Source organism: Dendroctonus ponderosae, unplaced genomic scaffold, assembly GCF_020466585.1.
Source record: "Dendroctonus ponderosae isolate FM_Combo_2020 unplaced genomic scaffold, Dpon_F_20191213v2 Dpon_F_20191213_11, whole genome shotgun sequence".
Taxonomy (NCBI): domain Eukaryota; kingdom Metazoa; phylum Arthropoda; class Insecta; order Coleoptera; family Curculionidae; genus Dendroctonus; species Dendroctonus ponderosae.
In genome coordinates this window covers 4,746,532-4,753,605 of record NW_026017213.1, presented here as the reverse complement: position 1 = coordinate 4,753,605, position 7,074 = coordinate 4,746,532, and the positions used below count along the sequence as shown (strand labels likewise).

Here is a 7,074-nt window from a genome sequence, read left to right as displayed (position 1 = left end):
TGCGCAGAAACCAGACAAGGTGGAGATTTGGATCCCGGAGTATTTCGTAGGGCAAGGCGCATTCTATTGAGGAGGAAAATTTCGATTTTGAGTGAACCTCAGGGCAGTTTTGAGATTTTTTAAAATTTGAAATAAAATTTTGTAGTTCATGCCAAAGTTTGTCATCTATTTTCTCAGTAACTGCGGAAGCTGGATATTTCCCTCTAAGTCCATTTTGTACGCCAAAGGTGTGTTGTATGGTTGGAAGAAGCTTAAAATTTGAGTCATCATCAGGGTATTTAAAAAAAAATTAGATTTGGGATAGAATTTAGCGATTGTTTAGGCAAAACCAAAGTGGGCAAATATTTTCTCAATATGCAGAAAAGTACGAGAGTAAGCGTTATATAAATCTCGTAGGGCAACGTCTGTTTTATAAGTGCAAGATGCTTCGTTTTTGACTCATCCTCAAAGAGGTTTCATGGAACTTGAGAATTTCCATTGTATTTTGCACGTGTTAATGCACGCCGGAGTTTCACAGTTATTTTCTCAGAAACCCGTCAAGTTAGTACTGACTTTTGAATGCAATTGCTAGAGCACGTCCTGTTTTACACCTGGTAAAAGTTTCAATTTTCTGTCATCTTCAGGCAATTTTTGAGAAATTTTTGAATGGGCTTTTGATTTTTGCCGATTATGCTCTGCTAAAAACCATGACTCAAGTCTAGCTTAGACTAGAAAATTTTATTCACGTAAATCAAGCTCGACGAATTTGGAATACTGAATGTTCCGTAATTCAACCAGAATATTCGAGTGTTGCCAAACGGCTGTATAAAGCAAGCGCGACGCGCTCTAGTTAGTTAGTGAACGAGCGATTGTGTTTACTAAATTGTTTCCTCAAACAGAGCGAGTTACTGGAACGGATCTTTCGATCCCGAAAAATGCAGCAATGGAAGTTTTTGCGAAAAACCGTAAGCGGCTGTCCATATCTGGAAAACTCCTCATTCCAACTTAAATAAACTTGTTATCTAGTAGTGATCATGTCGATCAAATGATGGAAATCGCTAGGAATTTTTGATAATCCAGCCAATAAAGGTGGAAAAAGCATGGACCAATAGAAAAGATCGCTAAATTGCAGTTGTTTTATTCTTAAACCATGGAAAAACAAGCGGGCCAAACAAAAACTATGATGATCGGGCCCAATGTTGTTGTTGCGTAAACAAACATGAAACAGAAGAGCGGCGATTTTTCGGTCGAATGGCCGATGATGAAACAAAAGCGCGTAGTTAATTCGGGCCAACGAGCGAGCTGAGAATCGCCACGTGGCCGATTACGTCATGTGGAAATGGAAAAATAACGGGCCTAAACGTAAACATCGCTTGCGGTTATACGGAAATGTGCACGGTTTTGAGTTTGATCGGCGACAAGCTCGATTTGATACAAATTCACAGTGAATAGCGGCTGTAGTTGTGCGGAAAACAATTTGCATTAATGTTGGCCGCACTCAGCGCCCCCTTTCGAGCTGTCGCCAACGAGAGATAGTAACATATTTCCTGGTTTCCGCCCCACTAAATTCCACCGAAAAATGATATCTTGTGCTTTGGCTTGACCATCGGGGTCGTTTTTGTCCCCGGCATCCCTGCCGCCCTTATGCATTATGGATGAAATGGTCCCTCTGCTGTACTCCTGCTGGCAATAACTGTTTTTCTAACTTTTTAGCAGTTATTATTTTTGCTTTGGCTCTTTGCTCCAGTGGAGCTCTGTTGCCAATTTATGGAGCCGCCACTCAGAAGGGGAGATCAGACAAATCTGGGGGGGAAATTCATAGAGTCACAGCTCGGAATTAACCGGAAATTTTTGGCAGGTTGAGTTACAATTGACTGAGATATTTTTTTTGGGGGCTAATAAGCACTGTTAGCTCAGACCCTTCATAACATAAGCCGCGCGGATTTCAATAAAGCCCTTGGCTGGAAGCTTGAAGAATAGATAAAAGTGGAAAAGTTCGCAGGTAGGCCATATTTCAGCGGGAAAATACATCCAGAAGCGAAAAGAAACAGAACAATTTGAGAATTTATTGCTTTTTCCATAAAATAAGTTCCTTTGTCAGCGACAGGCGACGGTGGCGTAATAAAGCAGTGTCGCCACCCGCAGTGGATCTCCTTACATAAATCACAAAGCTTATTAAGTCAAGTAGTCGAATTGGTAAGACTGTCGGTAATATAATGCAAGTGGTGCGTAATTCCAGCGATTCGAGTGGGAAAAACGACTAGAAATTTGCATCAGACAAGGAAACTGATATCCGATTACCTCGTGCATGACGTAACGTGTAACGGCTTTTTCGTTCAAATTAACGGTCACTTATTCAAACTGCTTGAAAATGGCGGACTTTTAGATTGAAAAGGCGCCCAAAGGAAGTTTCAATCTTGAAACTTTCTGTGTTTTTTGAGTAATTAATAAATCGAATGCCGTTTTAGGCAATTTTTCACCACTTTCTACTGTATTTTCTGCTTGTTTGTGCATTTCTCAACCTTAATGACCCGAACCTTTTCTATTGGTTTTTTGAGTTAAGAAGCAAAAACTGAGAAGATGATGGTCCGCTTATTTTCTCGTTCTAAAGGCAAAAGTCCAGGGTATAAACTGGAAAAGTTTCGAATTGGCCATCACCAGGAATTTTTTCGGAATTTTCCACACTAGTGTTTCATTTCGCAAGGGCTTCTCAAAAAATTAATTCAGCCAAAGCCAGGAACGGCGAAAAATTTCCAGTTGTTTCACTGAAGAGCCAAAAAGCGACTGCATCAGCGTGTAAAGTTTCAAATGAATCCCATCATCAGGGATTTTTTGGCAAATGTTTGAAATCTTAGCGATTTTTCAATTTGACCATTTGGCAAGTCGCTTTTCAAAAATTCATTGATCCAAAGCCAAAAATGGTAGGAAATTGTGCGTTCGGCATTTAACAATATAATTTTTTGAACTTTGGCTGTAATTTAGCAAAATCAGTCGCTGATAACTTTTCAAAAATTTGTTTAGTTTAGTCACAGTGAAGTGTCTAGATGAGAAAATCCGCGAATTGCTTGAGAATGACATTATAAGAGATTTTTTGGCAAATTTCTCAAACATACGCAGTTTTTCAGGCAGGGTTTTGCGAGTTACGGTTCAGAAATTAATTGAGCAAAACTCAATGTAGACGGAGAATTGAGCATTTTTTGGTTTAAGAGATAAAAATTGACTCTATCAAAGAAAAAAATGCAGTCAGTACCATATTGAGGGTTTTTTTAGTGAATTGCCCAAACATGAGGTTTTTGAATCAGACTCTGAAAGTCCCTTTTCAAAAATTCATCTATTCAAAGCCAAAAATGGTAGACAATTCTCCGTAATTCACTCTATAGATCAAGAAAGACTCGAATTACTGTCACCATCCAGGATTTTGGCATGATTTTTGAAAGCTAAGTTTTTTTAAGCAAAATCATTTGCCAAAATTTTTTTCAAAAATTAATTGAGCCCAAACCAAGAGATCTGAAGAATTTGCCATAATTTCATTAAAAAGGCAATAGTCAAGTGTCCAGTTGAGCAAAAATGCGAATTGGTACCATAATCACAGATTTATAGGTAAATTTGTCAAAACATGCGCAATTTTTCAGCCAGGCTTCTGCGAGTCGCGCTTCGAAAATTAATTGAGCAAAAGTCAAGGTAGATGGATAATCGACCAATTCTTTATTCAAGAGACAAAAGTCGATTCTATAAAGGAAAATATTTGCAAATGAGTGCCATGGTCAGGGGTTTTTTGGAAAATTTCTCAAACATTTGCGGTTTTTCAATCAGCCACTTCTGCAAGCCGCTATTCAAAAATTTACCGATTCCAAGCCCGAAATCGAAGAGAATTGTCCTTAACGGTATTTAATAGAAAACAGTTCACTCTTTAGATATGGAAAGACTCCACTTGCTTCCAGCCTCAATAATTTTTGGGGAATTTTTTAAACCTCGGCTTGTTTTAAACTACACTTAAAAATTTGTTGGAAAGTTCGTAAAATAATTAATTGAGTCAAAGCCAAGAGGGTTGAATAATTTTGCATAATATTCTTAAAAAACCAATACTAAATTGTCTGGATGAAAAAAAAATGCCAATTGGTATCATAATCAGAGATTTTTTGGTAAATTTCTCAAACATGCGCATTTTCTCAGTCCGCCTTCTGCGAGACGGGTTTTAAAAATTAATCCAGCGAAACTCAAGATAGATGGAGAATTGACTATTTCTTTATTCAAGAGACAACAGTTGACTGTATACAGGAAAAGAAAATCAAGTCAGTGCCATAGTCAGGTGTTTTTTGGAAAATTGGAAACATTTTATCAATCAGTCGCTTTTCAAAAATTCATAGATTTAAACCCGCAAACCGTGGAAAATTAATTGCTTCGCCATTGAAAAGAAAACAGTTCACTCTATAGATAGATATGCAAAGACTCGAAATATTGCCACCATCGAAGATTTTGGAGAATTTTCAAACTAACTTCTTTGAAACTGAATTATTTGCCAACATTTTTTTCAAAAATTAATTGCGCCAAAGTCAAGAGAGCTGAGAGAGTGTCAATAACTTCCTCAAAAAGGCAATAGTCAAATGTCTAGATGGGAAAAATTGGAAATTGGTACCATCATCCAATCAAGGAGATTTTTTGGTAATTTCCCAAACATCCACATTTTTGCAGTCAGGCTGCGAGTTGCGTTTCTAAAATTATACCGCGCCAAAACCAAAATATATAGAGACTTTACTCTTGCTCTATTCAAGAGACCACAGTTAACTCCAAAAGAGGAAAACAGTTTCGATTCCAGGTCATCATCAGGGAATTTTTCATTCCAGCATTAACTCAACTCAATTAAAACAGAGACCAGCAACTTTGCATCTTCTCCATCTGAAGAAGTTTCCGTTCTGTTCTATTGTGGCCGCGTCTTCAGTATGAGCAAAAGAAGATGATGAGGAATTGGAAAACACAAAAAAACAGTTGCCAGAAGCAGACTTTGACCTAGAAAATCCATCCAAATCTAACTTTCGCACTTCGCAAGTTGCAGCGAAAATACATGCTTGATTAACCCCAAATAGTAATCACGTGGACGTGGAAATTTGAGAGAAAAAGTCCCGATGAACAATCACGTGTAGAGAAAGCATCCTTGAAAAAGCCTGGAAACATCTAATTATTAACTGCCAATGGCAAGTTATTCTGCCTCATAAACTCCATGTCATTGAACGACCCAATCTGGCCGAAAGCTTTGCCCCATCTTTTACTCCGGCAATAAATCGGAAATATCAACTTCTGGACCGAGCCAGAACGAGCACTGCCCCCCTATCCAGGTACTTGTCGACAATTTGACGGCGAAATAAATCGAGAAAACGCCACTCTGGACCGCGTAAGTGGAGAAAACTAGAACGAGACGCGGCTAAGAAAGTGCTGGAAAAGCGCCCGCCTCTTTTGCGAACTTTTCCCGACCGCCAGCCAATAGTTTCCCGGAATCTGGCAAAGGACCGGGTCAAGTGCGGATAGTTGACCAATGGGAGGACACCGATGTAATGACGCGCCGCGGCCCCCAAATGTTGTTTATAAATAATGTATGTTGTTAAAAGCGATCGGCTGCGACGGCTGGATAAAAAATTAAGCCTGGAGAAATCCGATCTGCAGACGAGATGTGGCGAAGTAGGGACGAAAATAATGAACGCGGAACAGCGACAAATCTTTCCCTCCTCTAGACAACATTAAAATATTAAAAAATCCCCGTTTGGATGGCGTTTTCCTGGCAAAGTGGTTCAGCAAACACACGTTCCAGTTGTCCAGCTAATTAGGTTCGACATGCCAAATGGATGGGCTGAGGCGTTTCGGCACGAAGGTGTGTCGGCCGCACGCAACGGCCGGAAAATCTGGAACGAAGACACGGAAGGAAAGCCTCCAAGTGGCCCTCAAAGCCAGGAAAGGACGTCGTCGAGCCTGCCAGCTCGGTAACTTATTAGCTCTGGATATGTACACGCACTTTGCAAATCGCCGCTTAAACCTGCGATACCATTAGAGGGACTCTGAACGGAAACAGGCCAGAATTGAATGGGGGAGCTGTTCAACTGCACGCCAATCTGGAAAGAAGGCCCTAGCGCTGAATTGTCCCTAAAAACCGAGTTTTTTTGGCCAACCCTGTAGACACTTTGTATGACGCACTAATTTTTGTGAAAAGCACGCACCAACCGAAAAACAATTGTGCTAAGTACCGCTTCAAACAGMAATCAATTCGCTCTAAGCAGTCAGAATKTATCCASTTCCAAAGTTTATCCAAATTTGCCAGTGCAACGGTGTTTTTTATTATTGTTGCGGAAGAATACGCCGCAGCGGCAACGCTGCCAGCCGGATAACTATTGACAGCTGGCCGAATGTAGAATTCGTTTTTGGACAGTTTGACACTTGTTTTGTTGACACTGGTGTCACATTGGTGACATTGTTTCGTTCTAATCAGCGTTTGCAAGCTTTTACAGAAATAGGAACAGATCGAAAAGTGTGTAAGTATTGTTTTATGTTATAAATGACATAAACTCTGACATAAACGAGTCTCAACTGTCACTCGACAACGAGTAATTTGACGTTTCGCAGCGCCCCCATCGGAAGTTGAACTCGCTGTTCCGTAATTGAACCCGAACATTCGAGTGTTGCCAAACGCAGGGGCGGATCCAGCTTCATTCAGCAAGTCAGGGGGGGGGGGTTATGTAGAAAAAATACAGTCTTCTGTTATCTATGAAATTAGAAAAATGATGCAGATTATTGCAAAATTTCGTGTTTTCCGTCCCGTTTTGCATGTTTTTCGGAAGCAAAACGAGCAAGAACGCTCATTTGTACATCATTCTAGAGAGACATTAATGGCCTTCTTAGAAAGTGAACCATGGATGGGGAAATGTTGGCAGGTTTCTCAAAAAATGCTTGAATTCAAGAAGTTTTAGATTTGCGTAATTTTTTTTGAGTTGCAAAATCCACTTGAACATGACGTTGCTTTTTCCGAAGTTTCTCAAGAACCATTCGAGCCACAGAATTCGTTTTGGCATCGTTGGATAGAGAATTGAAAAGTCGATTCAGTCGTAACAA

The 7,074-nt window shown here is 39.9% G+C and overlaps 1 protein-coding gene across 3 annotated transcripts in view; it reads left to right on the top strand.

The window, feature by feature from the left end:
- LOC109534775 overlaps positions 1 to 7,074 on the top strand; it is a 21,138-nt gene that overhangs the window by 10,390 nt on the left and 3,674 nt on the right. The window lies entirely within an intron of this gene.